This window comes from Anomaloglossus baeobatrachus, chromosome 1, assembly GCF_048569485.1.
Source record: "Anomaloglossus baeobatrachus isolate aAnoBae1 chromosome 1, aAnoBae1.hap1, whole genome shotgun sequence".
NCBI classification, from domain to species: Eukaryota; Metazoa; Chordata; class Amphibia; order Anura; family Aromobatidae; genus Anomaloglossus; species Anomaloglossus baeobatrachus.
The window spans coordinates 553,770,058-553,790,089 of record NC_134353.1 but is presented as its reverse complement, the minus strand read 5'-3'; positions in this window follow the sequence as shown (position 1 = coordinate 553,790,089).

The following is a 20,032-nucleotide window of genomic DNA, read 5'->3' as shown; positions in this document are numbered from 1 at the left end:
GAGGTACAATTGGGATGCAGCAAAAAAATTGCAACACAGCAAGAAATGAAACACATGATACAAATGTCATAATACAGTACAAGGACAATATAGTAATGACAAATATGGGGTCAGAGTAGGCTTAGACAGCTCTGGTACGAAAGAGATGTCAATCATAAAATAACATGTGCAGTAGGTGTAGAGCTACACTATGCATGGCAGAGCTAATGGGTAGACCGACCATAGAAAAAGAACGGAGAAAAAGTGGAGAAAAAGTGGAGAAAAAATGGAGAAAAAAATGGAGAAAAAGTGGAGAAAAAGTGGAGAAAAAGTGGAGAAAAAATGGAGAAAAAGTGGAGAAAAAGTGGAGAAAAAGTGGAGAAAAAGTGGAGAAAAAATGGAGAAAAAATGGAGAAAAAGTGGAGAAAAAGTGGAAAAAAAAAGTGGAGAAAAAATGGAGAAAAAGTGAAGAAAAAGTGGAGAAAAAGTGGAGAAAAAGTGGAGAAAAAATGCAGAAAAAGTGGAGAAAAAGTGGAGAAAAAGTGGAGAAACAGTGGAGAAAAAATGTAGAAAAAGTGGAGAAAAAGTGGAGAAAAAGTGGAAAAAGGGGAGAAAAAGTGGAGAAGAAGTGGAGAAGTGGAGAAGAAGTGGAGAAGAAGTGGAGAAGTGTTTGTTCATGCCAGATGGGAGATAAATAATTTTTTACCGGCGCTGTCATTTACTGTAACGTGATCATCAGTGTACGGTGTATACCTGTGATCACGTGAGCGGGGACCGTAAAAACCGTCCTGAATCATGATCTCCAGGGTCTCAGCTAGCCCTGAAAACCCGGAGATTTTCTGACGCTGGGGAGCGTTATTCACTTATTTCTGCCTGCTGTTTATAAACGGCAGATCAGAATAAGGCTACATTAACACGACCGATCCATTTTTGTGGTCTGCAAAAAACAGTCCGTTTTTTTTCACGGGTGCATCCGTGTGGCATCCGTTTCCGTTCCGTAGACGGTCCGTATGTCATCTGTTTGTCATCCGTGTGCCTTCCGTTTTTTTTTGTGTACTGCAAAAAAACTGAAGGAGGGAAAATACATAAATTTACCCAGGATCCATAGCTTCATCCTACATGAGGCGGTCACATGTTCACTCCAGTGCCATTTTCTACTGCTTTTCACAGCGTAGAGCGCTCTGGTGATTTTCTTGTGCTTGTGCACTTCATATCAGTCTTTTCTGTCATTATAATGGCAGAAAGACACATAATGTCCCACTCTCCTGCATTTTGTATTTTGCACCCTTTGGTGCCTTTCATGTGGCACTAAGGGGTGCTTAGCTTTGTATTTAGCCAAAAAAATGAAAAAAAAAATGACCTAGGGTTCCCCCTAGTTTTGTAGCCAGCTAGGGTAAAGCAGACGGCTGCAGCCTGCAGACCACAGCTGGCAACCTCACCTTGGCTGGTAATCCAAAACTGAGGGCACCCCATGCTGTTATTTTAAATTAAATAAATAATTAAAAAAAAAAAACACGTAGGGGTCCCCCCAAAATTGGATCACCAGCCAAGGTAAAGCAGACAGCTGGGGTCTGATATTCTCAGACTAAGGAGGTCCATGGTTATTGGACTCTCCCCAGCCTAAAAATAGCAGGCCGCAGCCGCCCCAGAAGTGGCGCATCCATTAGATGCGCCAATCCTGGTGCTTCGCCCCAGCTCATCCCGCGCCCTGGTGCGGTGGCAAACGGGGTAATATATGGGGTTAATACCAGATGTGTAATGTCACCTGGCATCAAGCCCTGGGGTTGGTGAGGTCAGGCGTCTATCAGATACCCGACATCACCAACCCAGTCAGTAATAAAAAAAAATAGACGACAAACACATTTTTATTTGACAAAACACTCCCCAAAACATTCCCTCTTTAACCAGTTTATTAGAAAGAAAAACAAATCCAGGTCTGGTGTAATCCAAGGGGTTGCCATGATGATCCACACTGTCCCAGTCAATGAAGAGCAGGATGTTCCCCATTAGCTGGGAGAGCAGTGCAGTGACCTGAGCTAACATCAATGGGTCAGCCCAGGTCACTGCAGGGGATGACAAGTGCTGCTGTCAGCGAGGTACATTACCTGCGCTGATCTCCAGCACACTGACAGCCCCTGTCACTGAGTTCAATGACCGGCGCCTTCACACTAAGTATCGCAAGAGGCCCGTGACGTCACCGCTAGTCAGTCTCGGGTCGGAAGCGAGAGGTGATGTGACAAGCGGCGGCCATGGAGGACAGTGACAGCGCTGAGGTCGGGACTTCATCACCGCAGGTAAGCCGAGCGGGACCATGTGTGTGTGTGTGTGTGTGTGTGTGTGTGTGTGTGTGTGTGTATGTATGTATGTGTACATGCCGCGGGCAGGAGGGGGCGGAGCAAGCTGAGCGGGGAAGTGTGGGCTTCCTGCACGTAACTAGGATAAACATCGGGTTACTAACCAAAGCGCTTTGGTTGGATACCCGATGTTTATCTTGGTTACCATCTTCTGGCAGGCGGCCAGCGATGGCTCCTGCACACTGTAGCTGTAAAAAGCCCTGCTTTTTGCTGCTAGAACCGTTCTCGAACGTATCTAGAACTATCGAGCTTTTGCAAAAAGCTCGAGTTCTAGTTCGATCTCGAACAGCCCCCAAAATCACTCGAGTCTAGAACTGGAGAACCTCGAACCGCGAACCGCGCTCAACTCTAGTTACAACTATGAATAAATGAGCAAAAAATATATCCATATGTGTTAACCATACCAGATACAGCGAGTAAGTCCCAGATTTGGGTGTATGTTCTACTCTCGTCGATGGTCTGCTCAATTTCTCTCATTGCCACCAGACCTCCTCTAAAATGTTCTCCTGCTTGGGTAAAAAAAAATTTACATTTGTGTGGCTTCTAGATATAACTAGGTGCATGGCCAAAAATTACCACAGCGTATTGCCTGTGCAACATAATTTGCAGTGGGTATGGAAAGTATTCAGACCCCTTTAATTTTTTTACTCTTTGTTTCATTGCAGCCATTTGGTAAATTCAAAAAAGATAATTTTTTCTCATAAATGTACACTCTGCACCCCATGTTGACAGAAAAAACAGAAATGTAGAAATTCTGTGAATTTATTAAACAAGAAAAATTTAAATATCACATGGTCATAAGTATTCAGACCCTTTGCTCAGACACTCATATTTAAGTCACTGGCTGTCCATTGCCTTGTGATCCTCTTTGAGGCCTGAAACACACATCCGTGAAAAAACATGCACGTGTGTTACGTCCGTTTTTCGGGTCCGTGTCCCGTTTTTGTGTCCGTTTTTATGGTCCGTGTGGCATCTGTGTGAACTACGTATGCTAGCTGTGTGTGCGTGTGGAATGTCCGTGTGTGCGTGTGAAACTTAACTGACGTGTGTGTGTTGTCCGTGTGAAATGTCCGTGTGTAATTTAAAATATAGTTGATACATGTCGGCTGACAGCAAACAGAGTTGCGCGCTGAGAATGAACTCGGGTGAACTTCACCCGACTTCATTGTCATCCCGCGGCTCTGTCTGTGTCGCGTACTGATTAGTGGTCAACCGTGTAGGACTCACCGGTGACCGCTAATCCCCTGAGTGACTGAAGTGAGCAACGTGATTAGCGCTGCTGTCACTCAGGTAACCCGTGGCTAGCTGGATTCTCCCCCCTGTGACCGCAACTCACCTGTGACTTCATCGCTGTCACTCGGGCGACTTGCTGTCACAGTTGGAGAATCCAGCGGTGGCCGCGAGTAACCTCAGTGACAGCTCTGCTGATCGCGCTACTCACGCTACGTGAAGCTGGCAGGAGTGGAAGTGTTCTTCTGCCGCTCCTGTCACCTTCATGTAGCAGAGCTGGAAGCGACGCGGGACCTCCGTGGATTACGCCGGACATGGATGGGTATTTGGGGCATAATAAATTGGTGAACTTTTTTTAGTGTTTATTTTTTCAAATAAAAGATTTTTTCGGGTGTATGTGTTTATTTACTGTAATTTTCAGATTAATCATGGAAGGTATCTCATAGACGCCTGCAATGATTAATCTTGGACTTAGTGGCAGCTATGGGCTGCCATTAACTCTTTATTACCCCGATTGCCAATGCACCAGGGCAATTCGGGAAGAGCCGGGTAGAGTCCCAGAACTGTCGCATCTAATGGATGTGGCATTTATGGACGGCTGCTGGCTGATATTGTTAGGCTGGGGGGCTCCCCATAACGTGGAGCTCGCCATCCTGAGAATACCAGCCTTCAGCCGTGTGACTTTACCCTGGCTGGTATCAAAATGGGGGGGACCGCACGTCGTTTTCTTTTTAATTATTTATTTATTTTTTTAATTGCACAGTATAGACCTGCTCACCGGCGGCTGTGATTGGCTGCAGTGAGACAGCTGTCACTCAGCGTGGGGGCGTGTCTCACTGCAACCAATCATAGGCGCCGGTGGGCGGGAAAAGCAGGGAATACGAGATTGTTTAATGAGCGGCTTTTTCAAAATAGTAAAAGCTGCCGGAGTTTAGTGAACAGCCGTGCAGTGCCGCGCCGGTGATCGGGGATCGGTAAGTATGAGAGAGGGGGGAGACTGACCAACAGACAGAGAGAGGGACAGACAAAACAGAAAGAGAGACATAGACAGAAAAAGAAAGAATGACTGACATCACTACAAAAAAGCACAAAACGTACACGGAGCTTGCAGAGATGCATCCATGTCACGTTATTGTGCGCACATACCCATTGTTTTTCATGGGGTCCGTGTGCGTGTTCTGTGCAAAAAACAGACATGCTGCCGTGCAAAACGGAAACACATACGCATCATGGACATAGACACACGGACCTTATGGAATAACGCATGTGTGACCTCAATGATAGATTACCATTGGTGCATGTTTGTCTGTGTCTCCGGTACATACGGAGATGGACCAAACACACACGTGTTTAACGGATGTGTGTTTCAGGACTGAGATGGTTTTGCTCCTTCATTGGAGTCCAGCTGTGTTTAATTAAACTGATAGGACTTGATTTGGAAAGGCACACACCTGTCTATATAAGACCTCACAGTTCACAGTGCATGTAAGACTAAAGAGAATCATGAGGTCAGAGAAACTGCCCAAGGAGCTCAGAGATAGAATTGTTGCAAGGCACAGATCTGGCCAAGGTTACAAAAGAATTTCTGAAGTACTCAGGGTTCCTAAGAGCACAGTGGCTTTCATAATCCTTAAATGGAAGAAGTTTGGGACAACCAGAACTCTTCCTAGACCTAGCCATCCAGCCAAACTGAGCAATCATGAGAGAAATACCTTGGTGAGAGAGGTAAAGAAGAACCCCAAGATCACTGTGGCTGAGCTCCAGAGACGCAGTAGGGAGATGGGAGAAAGTTCCACAAAGTCAACTATCACCAATTGGGCCTTTAAGGCAGAGAGGCCCAACAGAAGCCTCTTTTCAGTGCAAGACATATGAAGGCCCGCATAAAGTTTGCAAAAAAAACATAAGAAGGACTCCCAGACTATGAGAAATAAGATTCTCTGGTCTGATGAGACAAAAATAGAACTTTTTGGTGATAATTCTAAGCAGTATGTGTGGAGAAAACCAAGCACTGCTCATCACCTTCCCAATACAATCCCAACAATGAAACATGGTGGTAGAAGCATCATGCTATGGGGGTGTTTTTCAGGTCCAGGGACAGGACATCTGGTTGCAATTGAAGGAAAGATGAATGTGGGCAAGTGCAGAGATATCCTGGAAGAAAACCTCTTCCAGAGTGCTCTGGCCCCAAGACTTGATGAAAGGTTCACCTTCCAACAAGACAATAACCCTAAGCACACAGCTAAAATAACAAAGGAGTGGCTTCAGAACAGCTTTGTGACCATTCTTGACTGGCCCTGCCAGAGCCCTGACCTAAACCCAATTGAACATCTCTGGGGAGACCTGAAAATGGCTGTCCACCAACGTTCACTATTCAACCTGACGGAACTGGAGAGGATCTGCAGGAAAGAATGGCAGTGGATCCCCAAATCCAGGTGAGAAAAACTTGTTGCATCATTTCCAAGAAGACTCATGGCTGTACTAGCTCAAAAGGGTGCTCTACTCAATACTGAGAAAAGGGTCTGAATACTTATGACCATGTTATATTTCAGTTTTTTCTTGTTTAATAAATTTGCAAATATTTCTGCATCTCTGAGATTTTTTTCCCGTGAAGATAGGGTGCAGAGTATACATTAATGAGAAAAAAATGAACTTTTTTGAATTTACAAAATGGCTGCAATGAATCAAAGAGTGAAACATTTAAAGGGGTCTGAATACTTTCCGTACCCACTGTATACTTGAGGTGTTAAAAGAAGGGAATTTTGGAAAGCACAAAAGAGCAGAAGCATTCAGAAAATAATGCCATAGTTTTAGCTTAGAGCATAAATGAACTTATGCTCCAATAAATTTGGTGATTTTCCTGCCTTTATTTATGTTATTACTTACTACCTAGTAATCTAATCACAAAGTAAGCAAAAATTGGACAAGAAAAAACATTTACAATTGAAAAGCTTTGCAAAACCTAATTTTACAATATCTAGTTACAAAGAAGAGTTGTCCTTAGGTTACATGAGGCCTGAAATTCTCCTATTTATGTAATGTACACACAGGCCCGTCTGATGTTTTATGTGTGCGTGATATTCAGTGTCCTTCATAGAACAATGCACAGGCTCCGTCAAAGAAACATGGCTAATTCATTTAAAAAGGAGAAAAGCAAGCTGCTAAAGAAAGTATGATGTGACAAAGGCAGCACATTTCAGTGCAGTAATTGAGGCTGGTTTGTACATTTTGAATGAGGTGGCTGGGTGCATTAACAAAGCATGAATGCCGTAGAATACTGTAAATGGAATAAAAAGCATATGCACGCCTTAAGGAATCAACTGTATTGTTCCTTGTTTGTTTGTTTGTTTTTATCAGAAAAGTGTAATTTCCTGCTTTCTGACGATCACAACTTTCAACAAGTTATTGGGTGTTTGAAGACTTAGAAGATTTCAGAGTTTTGTAAGAAACCAATGTTTTAACTGTTTTCCGACAACTGCCATGCATGTTGATTTCCAATTTTATGCTGCGAGCCATGTAGGCATACTAGGCAGCTACTGGCTGTGTTACAATTTAATCTCTCCTGTTAACCCTTTAATTGCTGCTGTAAATATGTGACAGTGAAATTTAAGAAAAGCTATTTGGAGCGGGTGGTGCCATTTTAAGTGCTCATCTTCCCTCCAGTGACATGATCACATGGTACTGATGCCATAACAAATATGTGCATGGTGAAGGCTCCTGTGGCTGCTATGATATTGCTCCTGTGAAAAATAATCTGTGGTTGGGCTTTGTAAGAAGCAATCTTCTTGTGAATATAATGTAATTCTGTCTATTGAAAAAAAGTATGGTAAACCAGCTCACCGATGAATGAACATTCCAGCACGTATGTTTAACGTGGATGACCTGAAAAAGAAAACCATGGTTCCAGCTTCCAGTGGATGATTGTAGTAAAAATATCATCTTGTTTTCATCTCATTAAAAAATATATAAACCATGATAAGAATAAGGAGGGAGAGCAGGAAGCACAAGGCAACGCGTTTCGAGAACAATCCCATGTTGTTTCTCAAGCCCATTAATCCTATACAACAATATGGTTAAATAAAAAAACAGTATTAAAATCACATGACATAAAATGCAATGTGAGATAATCATAAAACAAATACGTAAGAGTGCAATGCAAAAAAAATACAAAAATGATAACAAAGAATATCAAACAAAAATATTGGTAGTGAAACATAACATAAGGAAACCTCATGCCTAAATTGAAGAGCCAAAACGTTTCATGGGTTTATAGATTTGTCCTAATGTCATTCTTTAACCCTTTCAATACCAAAAATTTCTGATGATGATATTTGGCACTGATGGTGAGAAATACAATGTTTTGCTGTTTGTATTTTTAGTATTAATAATGTAATTTAAGTGTTCATTAATGCGTACTTTTAATTTACGCGTATTGCATTCTATATAATTCAATTGGCAGAAAACACATTTAATACAATACACTATATTTTTGGAGTTACAGTTAATGTATCGTTTGATATGATAGGATTTTGAATGATCATAGTCTGGAAAGTAACGCACTGCAATTTCAGCAGAGTGTATCTCCACACTTGAAAAAGCCTTTGTAATGTAACCAAGTGGGAGTGGATCTGTCGGAATTGTAGAAGCTAGGGGTAAAATGTTCCCAATCGAAGGAGCTTTTTTGGCAACAATGTTGTAGCCAGATGGCAACAAAGTGGCTAGAATTTTATCTTCATGTAGTATGGATAAATATCTAACAATTATTTGTTTAATGAGTTCAAACTGTGAACTAAACTGGATAGATAGAACAGGTTTAGATGTTTCCTTATTCTTATTTTGAGCACCATCAGATGTATATGAATTATAGTAGTATGACTAATGAGACTGTTAAGATCTTTGCTGAGAATGATATTACAGGTACGATTTAATGTCCACTTAGAGTAGCCTCTCAATCTATCTCCCTCCTATAAAGTGCAATCCTTAGACCAACTGTTTTTTAACAGTTACATTTTCTCATAAATCTGTTGATATCCAGTAGAGTGGAAAATAAGTTACAGTCCCTAGGGAGAACAAAGTTTAATCTGTATAAAAGGAGTTTTATTTGATCAGTAGTGAAAGACTGAGAGGAAAAGTTCAATGCACTTTTTAGGTCTACTGAAGATGGATGTTCATTCTGTGATGGGGGACTATGTTGTAGCCGCTTCCTGTACTTTATGCCCTCACATCATTTTGATGCCTTTTTTTTTTAGGAATATGGGATTTAAAGGATTCCCTTGCACATGCAATGTTGAAATCAGAATCAGAAAGATCAGGATCTGAGGAGCTGAAACTGACATGTTCTGCGCGTGGTTGAGGATTTTCATGCTTTCCATTTCAAAATTAATTTAGGAGTATGCAGATAAATAGAACCCTCATTCCAATCATATACATGATGGGAGGAATAATCGTGAAGATCCCTCTGGAATTTTCTTTTTTTTTTAGTAAAGATAATATCATCTCCAGTTTGGTAATCAATTTATGGATGTGGCTCACAAAGTTATCATATTCCTCTTTAGTGTGTTGAGCCAATATAGATTGTTTTAGTACATTAATCTTTCCTTTCGATAATCAGACAGTTTGATTTCTTTATACTTGGTAATCAGTTGCATAGGGTTAATGGAGCAATTACTGAGAGTTTGATTCCTCTCCTCAATAAAGGTGGGATTAAATGCAGTAGTTGGTAGTTTTTTCCACAAATCCAGTAGAATTATATCTTAATGAATATAATTTTGTAAAGTGATAAAATCCCACCTTGTTTGGCTCTTATTAAACATCAATTTTTTCAATTGTCGCATGTTTTGTATAATTGATCAAGATGTACTTAGGATCAAATGGTTCCTCAAAAATATAATGGCTTTTGCCTCTCTGTTCCCTATAATATCTTTAGTCATCATGAAAAACAGGTATGACATTAGGAAAAGTCATTATTTGAAGGTGTTGAAACAGTGAGCAAGGTACATCAGAAGGTAATGCAAATTGAAATAAAGGAGGATAAACCAGCACCCCAATTTATGAAGAGTCCAACATACACAGGACAACACTCTCATTAACAATTCAGTCACATCTGCAAAAAACATCCCATTGCAATTGCACCAATGTTAACCAATAGAGCAGAGCACATCTGCTACTTTTATCTCTGAAATCTTCTCCATGCAGGGAAAATTAAAGCATGCTGCGAGTGGCTCCGTACCTTGGCAATACAAGTCAATGGGTGCAAGAAAAATGTGCGACATATGGATCCCTTACGGATGGCACTAGACGTGCATTTTTAACAGGGAGTTTTACATATAGTCAAAAGCGAGAAAGATAGATAGCTGGATAGATAGATAGAGGGATAGATAGATAGATAGATAGATAGATAGCTGGATAGATAGATAGATAGATAGATAGATAGAATGATAGATAGATAGATAGATAGATAGATAGATAGATAGATAGATAGATAGAATGATAGATAGATAGATAGAGCACACATCCCACAGAGACTAGGCAAGGGGAAAAATACAAATGTATTGCACTCGAATGGCATACTCAATGACACTTGCATGTCACTCGCATCTCACTCCAAGACACTTCAGGAGCAACAACGGAGCTATATTTTATGTGCAGATGTGACTAAACCCTAACGTCAATTTACTAAAAAAGAAAACCAGGGTTCCAGTATTCTGATGGCTGATTGTAATAAAATATAGTGTCTACAATCTTGTTGTCAAAAAAGCACCATCAATTAGGATCAATTGATCCACAAGTTTCTATAGATTTGACAGATACACTGCCATTTGGTTTCATTACAAAGGCTTTTTCAAGTGTGGAGCTACACACTGCAGAACTTGCAACTATCTGTTAAATGTTTCCAAAGCTATAATCATTCAAAGTCCTATCACAGCAAACAGTACGATAACTGTAACTCCAAAAATATAGTGTATTGTATTAAATTTGTTTTTTGCCAATTAATGTAAACTGTTAAGCAAAAAAGTAATAATGTTTTGAACTTTTGATTTTCATGCTCCATAACTCAACATCCACTATAGCTATGAGCATGAGACTACCGTCATTTTATGTGACTAAAACAAAAAAGGACTGAAAATAGCACCATAACACTCATAAGTCAAGACTATACCCCAAACTAGAAAATTAATGAACCAAGAGAACTAAGGGGTCATAGTAGTCAGAGTCAAATGTATGACTCAAATATAGACAAATAACATAAAACCTCTTTGCACAAAATAGAAAAGATTTTATTATCAAAATTCATTACAGCAAGAGGTAAAATACAGAATATAAAATCTGATCAATATAATTCAGGTATATAGACGGAGTCCCTACAAAACACACACACACACACACAGAAAAACAGGTATGGTGAGTATGGTAGTCCACTACTATACAGGCTTTTAATAGATAATTAATATAGTAAATTAGATATACAAAAAGCCTTTTATGCCGCTATATGACAAAGTATATCCTCTGTAGAGACATAGCCCACTTAAAAATAGGGATCAATAACCATATATAGTACTAAGATGTATTCCAATATGTCTCAGTTCGTTATATAACACTAAGTAGCAGAAAAAAGTTTCCCAGTAAACCGGATACCCTGATATATATACTGTATATATGTCACACATATATTGTTAAGAACATATTTGGTGTCTTCAGGGGTAGGAACTTGACCACCATCTTACATCTGCACCAGGCTCTGTGAGGGTCCTCTTATGAAAGGATTTGTGGGGTCCTCTTAAAAATGTCTCTGTGTGGCCACTCTGCACCAGGTTCTGGGGGTCCTCTTGAAAAAGGGTTTGTGAGGGTCCTTTTAAAAGAGGCTTTGTGTGGCCACGCTGTACCTTGCTCAGTGGGGTTCCTTATATAAAAGAGCTCTGAGAGGATCATCTTAAGAAAGGCTATGTGAGGGTCCTCCTAAAAAAGGGTTTGTGGGGATCCTCTTAAAAAAGTCTCTGTGTGGCCACTCTGCAACAGACTCTGTGAGGGTCCTCTTATAAAAGGGTTTGTGGGAATAAATTTAAAAAAGGGTTTGCGGGGCTCCTCTTAAAAAAGGAGGTTGTGAGGGTCCTCATAAAGATTTACTTTTAGGAAACCAACCACAAATGGACTTGACATTTATAGTATGAAGAAACTATTTACATTTTTAATTCATTTTTTTGTTTCACTGCTTAATTTAGAGGTCAATTATTTACTCAATGAAAAAATTGTTAAAACATTGTATTGCTTTTTTACTTTGGTGCAATCTCTTATCTTGATACCTATGCTACATTTTATGCAGAAGTTAATTACTCTGTCTTCAGCAGTTTATCCTATCTATTGTCCGATTATGGTAATCTCCTATAAATATCTGTGGTATAGCCTATAAATTATTTGGATGTTTATATTGTATAATTATTGCCCCCATTCACAGAAGTCCCAAGGAAATAATCAAAATCTGCACACTGATCAAGAAAAATCTCTGCAACATGTTTCTTCAAGCATGTTTCACCACTAAAAATAGCTTCATCAAGGGACTGAGACTTATATTGTATACAAATAATATAGGTACAAATCCCACATATTTTTTTTGTTTTACTTGTCTTACGTTTTTACTTTTGTGTGTTTTACTTTACTATTGCATTTTTATGCATTGCCTTTTATACTTCTTTACTGTCCTACTTAGAAAGCGCCATGAGATATGTTGACGATATACCTATAACGAATATTGTTATTGTGAAAATTGCTTAGAGAAATGATAGTTGAAAGTAGAGATGAGCGATGTTCGAGGCTCGAGGTTCGCCAATTTCATGTTCGAAATGATTTTGGGGGGTGTTTGAGTCATTCGACGAACTCGAGCTTTTTGCTAAAAGCTCGACAGTTCGAGCTGCATTCGAGAACGGTTCGATTACAAAAAGCGTGGCTTTTTACAGCTACGTGTGCAGGAAGCCATTGCTGGCAGCCTGGGGTAAGCTGGTAACCAGGGTAAATATTGGGTATTCAAGCAAAGCGTTTTGTTTAGTAATCCGATGTTTACCCTGGCTACGTGTGCAAAAATCCCCGAAAGCCACACAGAAGCACTTTCGTGTGACTTCCGTTGGATGCCGCTGCAGTCTATGTCCCGCTCCAGCCCCAGACCCAGCCCCACGGTTGCCCGCTCAGCAGTGTCCACAGCTGCCCGCACTGTACGGTATCTGCAGCAGCCCACACTGCAGTGCCAGCAGCCGCGGGGATGACAAGTGCTGCCGTCAGGAGGTTAGTGAAGTTCCTTACCTGCGGTGATGAAGTCCTGCCCTCCCGACGTCAGCGCTGTCACTGTCTTCCATGGCCGCCACTTGTCACATCTCCTCTCGCTGCCGACCGTACAGACTGTGACTAGCGGTGACGTCACAGGCACCCGCAATACTTGGTTGTGAAGGAGGCGGTCATTGAACTCAGTGACAGCTTTGCTATCAGGAGCACAGCAATCACCGCAGGTAATGTACCTCGCTAAGCTCCTGAAAGCAGCACTTGTCATGCCCTGCAGTGACAGTTCTGCTATCAGGAGTGCAGCGATCACCGCAGGTAATGTACCTCGCTATCCTCATGACAGCAGCACTTGTCATGCCCTGCAGTGACCTGGGCTGACCTAATGATGTTAGTTCAGGTCACTGCATGGCTCTCCCAGCCAATATGGAACATTCTGTTCTTCATTGACTGGGACATTAACTATGGTATGGATTGTCATGGGACCTCCTTGGATTACACCAGACCTGGATTTGATTTTTTTCTAATAAATTGGTGAAAGAGGGAATTTTTTGGGGAGTGTTTTTTCAAATAAAAATGTGTTTGTCGTCTATTTTTTTTTATTACTAATTGGGTTGGTGTTGTTGGGTATCTGATAGACGCCTGACATCACGATCCCCAGGGCTTGATGCCAGGTGACATTATAATCTGGTATTGACCCCATATATTACCGCGTTTGCTACAACACCAGGGCAACGGGATGAGCTGGAGCGAAGCACCAGGATTGGCGCATCTAATGGATGTGCCACTTCTGGGGCGGCTGCAGCCTGCTACTTTTAGGCTGGGGAGAGTCCAATAACCATAGACATCCCTAGTCTGAGAATCTCAGACCCCACCTGTCCGCTTTACCTTGGCTGGTTATCCAATTTTGGGGGAACATCACGGTTTTTTTTTAATTATTTATTTAATTTAAAATAACAGCGTGGGGTGCCCGGAGTTTTGGATTACCAGCCAAGGGGAAGATGCCAGCTGTGGTCTGCAGGCTGCAGCCGTCTGCTTTACCCTAGCTGACTTTCAAAAATAGGGGGAACCCGACGTCATTTTTTTTTTTAAATTTATTTATTTTTTTGGCTAAATACAAAGCTAAGCACCCCTTAGTGCCACATGAAAGGCACCAAAGGGTGCAAAATTACAAAATGCAGGAGAGTGGGACATTATGTGTCTTTCTGCCATTATAATGACAGAAAAGACTGATATGAAGTGTGCAAGCACAGGAAAATCACCAGAGCGCTCTATGCTGTGAAAAGCAGTAGAAAATGGCACTGGAGTGAACATGTGACCGCCTCATGTAGGATGAAGCTATGGATCCTGGGTAAATTTATGTATTTTCACTCCTTGAGTTTTTTTGCAGTACGTAAAAAAATGGAAGGCACACGGATGACAAACGGATGACATACGGACCGTATACGGAACGGAAATGGATGCCACATGGATGCATCCATGAAAAAAAATGGATCAGTCGTGTGAATGTAGCCTTATTCTGATCTGCTGTTTATAAACAGCAGGCAGAAATAAGTGAATAGCGCCCTTCAGTGTCAGAAAATCTCCGGGGCTTCAGGGGGTAGCTGAGACCCTAGAGATCATGATTCAGGTCGTTTTTTCCAGTCCCTGCTCACGTGATCACCGGTATACACCGTATACCGATGATCATGATACAGTAAATTACAGCGCCGGTAAAAAAATATTTCTCTCCCATTTGGCATGAACAAACATGTCAGATGGGAGATAAATCTCCTCCCCGGTACCCCGTTGTCGCCAAAGTGCCCACCGACCCCTCCCAGAGATCCAAGATGGCCTCGCGCACAGCAGGGTGCCGGCCGCATTCAACCTACTCCTTTGATTTTTGTCGAATGTGCCATGACACATGCGACAGAAAACTCCTCCCCAGGCCCTGCCAGGTCACCCCCTATAACCCCACCGGTGTTCCCCGGTGTCCCACGGTACCTGTGCAGCGTTGATCCCCCGCGGCCCCCTCCTTCACAATAGACGCTGCCGCATGCACAGAGCGGCTGTCAGCTCAGCTTCCTGTGTTCAGTCACAGTGAGTGGCAGTAACCATGCCACTAAGTAAGCTACTGCAATGCCCTGCTCATGAGGTAAGGAACATAATTGATCAGGAGAGCTATACTGAACTACCAAACATGAGAGTCCGTTATACGCCACAAGAAACATGTCTAATAGTGAGCTTTGTTGTTTAGTATTCATTCAGCTGGATAACTGGACTTAAAGAGGTATTCCATCTCCAAGATCCTATCCCCAATATATAGTAGGTGGAATAGCAATAATATCAGCAAATACCAATATTTGGAAATGTATTTGGAATAGTTCTCCTGATTAGGCATACCTTTACCTCATGAGCAGGGCATTGCAGCTTTGGTAGCAACAGTTACGACATGAACTCTGCTCCTGTGGACCCGGGGAGAGTGGGTGCAGATTCATTGCACCCACACTCCTCACATGGAGGGTCTGCACTCCTAGAAAATGGGTGATACGTTCCCCAATAACTATGGACTCTCCTACCCTGAAAATACCAGACCACAGCTGTCCGCTTTACCTTGGTTGGTGATCCAATTTGGGGGGGACCCTACTTTTTTTTTTGTAATTATTATTATTTATAAAATAATTATAAAAAAAGAGTCTGGGTTGACCTCCACATTGGATCACCAACCACGGTAAAGCTGCCAGCTGATACATTCCCCACAGTTTGTGATGTTGGGTATCTGATAGACGCCATGACATCACAAACTGCTGGGCTTGATGTCAGGTGACCTTACAGTAAGTATCAGCCCCATTTATTACCCCGTTTGCCACTGCATCAGGGCACGGGATGAGCTGGGGTGAAGCGCCTGGATTGGCGCATCTAGTGGATGCGCCACTTCTGGGGTTCCTGCGGCCTGCTATTTTTAGACTGTGAAGGGCCAATAACTATGGACTCTCCTACCCTGAAAATACCAGACCACAGCTGTACGCTTTACCTTGGCTGGTGATCCAATTTGGGGGGGACCCTACTTTTTTTTTTGTAATTATTATTATTTATAAAATAATTATAAAAAAAGAGTCTGGGTTGACCTCCACATTGGATCACCAACCACGGTAAAGCTGCCAGCTGTGGTTTTCAGGCTACAGCCGTTTGCTTTACCCTAGCTCAAAAATGAAGGGACCCCACGTCAGTTTTTTTTTAAAACTATTTTTTTAAACGAAAAAAATTAATAGGCTTCCCTGTATTTTGATTGGCAGCCAAGGTAACACCAGGCAGATGGGGGTGGCAACCCGTACCTGTCTGCTTTATCTGCGCTGAGAACCAAAAATACCGCGCAATGCTACGTCATTTTTTTTAATGATTTATTTTTAGAGTACTGTGATGTCAGGCAATCAAAATACAGGGAAGCCCATTTTTTTAAGTTATTTAAATAAATAATTAAAAAAAAATATATGGGCTCCCGCTGCATTTTTTGTATTGCTAGCTAAGGCTGTCTGGCTGCTAACCCCCACTGCTTGGTGTTACCTTTACTGGCAATGGAAAATCCAGGGAAGCATTTTTTTTTTTTTTGCCAAAAACTAAAAAAATAAAAGATGTGGGCTTTGCCTTATTTTTGTATGCTAGGCAGGTACAGCAGGCAGCTGCCTGTTTGTACCCGGCTAGGAACTAAAAATATAGGGAAGCCCTTTTTTTAATTATTTCATGAATTTCGCCCCATTTTTGTATCCAGCTAGGTACAACTAGGCAGCTGGGGATTGGAATCTGCAGCACAGGTTAGCCCGAGCTTTCTGGGCGCCTCTGCTGTGAATTGCAGTCCGCAGCCACCCCAGAAAATAGCGCTTTCATAAAAGCGACATCATCTGGCACTGTATCCAACTCTTCCAGCAGCCCTGAAGCCGGGTGGCTTACTGGGTAATAATGAGCTAATACTAGCTTTGTTTTACTAGCTAGTATTAAGCCAGAGATTCTTAATGTCAGGCAAGTTTGACCTGGCCATTAAGAATCTCCAATAAAGGGATAAAAAAATACACCACACAGAGAAAAAATACTTTAATAGAAATAAATGCTCAGACACATTAGAGACTCCATGTTTATTACTCCCTGTCAGCCCTCCACGATCCATGGTCTTCTGTCTTCTTTCTCCTTCAAACCATTCAGTTCTGTTACATCAGACAGCACAGTATGGGAGGAAGAGCGCAGCTGTGTGCTGTAACGTCACCGCTGACAGACGGGTTACCATAGTAACGGTGTTCCGATCATGTGATTCCTGGTGCCGCTATTTACCAGCTGCGACAGCTAGTCCCTGCATGTGGGCTGACCCTGTAAAGAGCGCACACATGCAGGAACTGGGAGTCGACCATATGCCAGAGCATTTTGCCGGTACACGGACATGCTCAAACGAGCACCCCGTACCAGAGAGATGCACTGACAGGACCTAGCAATGACGTCTAGCAATGTGACCAGTCTGTAGCCAATGAGATAATAGACACGTGACTGGTCACATGCTATTTTGATGTCACAATAGGTCCTATCATAAGTGATGGTTACCAGAAGGACGCAGTGATTATCGGAAGGAAAAGCGGCAGGAGACAGAGTGCAGGATGCGCCGCGGGGAACTGAAAGTGTTATGGCAATGTTTATTAACTGTATGCGTACATTTATAGTGTGTTTTTATGTGTCTGTGTTTGCCTGCCATTGGTTTTAATGGGGCTCAAGAGGTTCGTCGAACGGTTCGTCAAACTGAACTCGAACGGGGCCTCGGTTAGACGAACCGTACCGAACTCGAGCCTTCAGAGTCTCGCTCATCTCTAGTTGAAACTAAATTTATAGCTAAAATGTAAAATAATAATTTGTTATACTGATTACTCATGTTATTCTAAAATCTTAATTAGATCTATGAAGCTGATAAATGTACCCATAAATACTAGGTGAAATAAAGTGAATAGGTATGAGAATGAAATTCAACCTTTAATTATATAGGTAGTAAAATTATATAATTTCACTAAACTTGATCATGTTAATTTCTCTCCTAAAATAATAATGGTCTAATTTGTCAGTAGAACTTAATAATTACAGGCTTTAATATGTATTAAAGTTTAAATGAATAACTTTAAGTGCAAAATTTCAGTGATAATTGAGACTTTGGAAGACCCCACGGGTGATGGTATTTTCCCACAAGCAATTTTATTTACAATTATACCACCTCTCACCAATAATTAGGTAAATTAAATTACTGATTGAAATTATACATAGTATTTTATTTTTTTTTAAATGTCAGAAATGAAAAAAAATATGCATATTTTTTGTAAAAACCTGACATCTATGAACAAACTTGAGAAGTTACTATGAAACATTCATGCATTTGAAAAAATATCATATGTGATTAAAGCTATTAACATTTGGTGTGCAAATTCACTGAAAACACACTGGATAAATAATTTTACCACAAAGAGCTGGAATCACTGCTTGGTAATAAGAAAAAACTTCACTTTTAAAATATCTGAATTAAACAGTTTAATTTCATTTTAGTCATGATATTAAATACGAATTGCGCATAAAAATATAAATCATTGCGTATATACAGTATTATCAAATGAAATGCAAAGTAAAAATTATTGGTCTTTAGAAAGAAACACTGTCAATTAATCAAATAGGGTTACCCTTAACACTGCTTTTTATTTCTTCACTAAAGTACAGGTGCTCCATTCTTAAACAAATCAATATTTTGTGTGATTTTCATTCAAAACAGCAATCAAGCATTAATTCTTCTAGGTACACTTGGACACAATTTTTGAAGGAACTTCGCAGGAAGGTTACTTCAACATCTTGGAGAACTAACCATAGATTGTCTGTGGCTATAAACTTGAATAAATCTATCTGTCTGTTCATAAAATCAGGGCTTTGAAGGAGCTAAGTCATCAAGGGCTTCCTATTGTTCTTTACTCTGAAAATGATTAATGACATTGGATGTATGTTTGGGGATTGATCTACTGCAGAATAAATTTGAAGCCAGTTAGATGCCTCACTCATGGTGTTGCACAATGGATAAGTATCTGTCAGGGTCATACATAGAAATCATGAGGCCTTATTGATCAAATTGGGACACCTAAAAAATAATAATAAAAAAACAAACTATTCAGCTGGGTCACATAGGAACATATCTTACAACTTTCCAGCCCTTACAAACTAATTTTCCTACTATTAAAGCCCCCAGATTCCCCTTTCATTGCACCCATAAATTATGATGCCAACAAAAAGTAGCCCACAAACACTATATAATTAGTGATGAGCGAACCCAAACGGTAAAGTTCGGCATCCATACCGAACATCAAGTGTTCGGGTCCCGAACACGGACACAGACTTCTCTGGGAAGACTATGCTACAGTTCGGGTTCAGCTACCCGGATCATAAAAACAAAAAAACAAAAGAATTAAATATATTTACCGAGCTTCCCTGCGGCGGTAATGCTACTTCAGGGTCTGATCATCAGCGCTCATACATATTTACTGCTTTCCCCGACTACCGGCTCTGATTGGCTGCCGGTAGACCACACCTCACCCTCTCTAACAGTGCATGTTATTCGTTGCAATCACAGCTGCTGTTTAAGCCCTTATACTGCAGTGTAAACTAACTAAATAAAAAAATAAATGGCGTAGGGTCACCCGTATATACTGATATTGTTCTAGAGTATCTCAATAGGAATAGCCTTATGACTAGGGCCATATTTGCGTTCATGCTGTCCTAGGCACTTTAAGTGGTCACACCCATTACTGACAAGTTAAACTATGAGTATGTGCACACTATATCTGTTTAACGCAGATCTACTCTGTAACAAGCTTGAAAAGTGCTAAATGAATGCTAAAAGAATGAATATCTGCACTTGCTACACATAAGTGAAGTATTTTGAGCCTCTTTTAACAGCTTCAGGTTTTCAAGGACACCAAGTGTTTAAAATAGGTTACCTAACTATTTTTCAGGCTGCTACCACTAGGAAGTTGCTGACTATCTCGTCTCTGGGCATCACAGACTTGGTGCTATCTTGGATCTCCTCATACTTAACCGACCGAACTTTCAGCGTCTCCCACTCTCACACCACTTCCTCATCTCGCCCCCTATCTGTGAGTGTCCCCCAAGGTTCAGTTCTTGGACCCCTGCTGTTCTCCATTTACACCTTCGGTACACCTGGTACA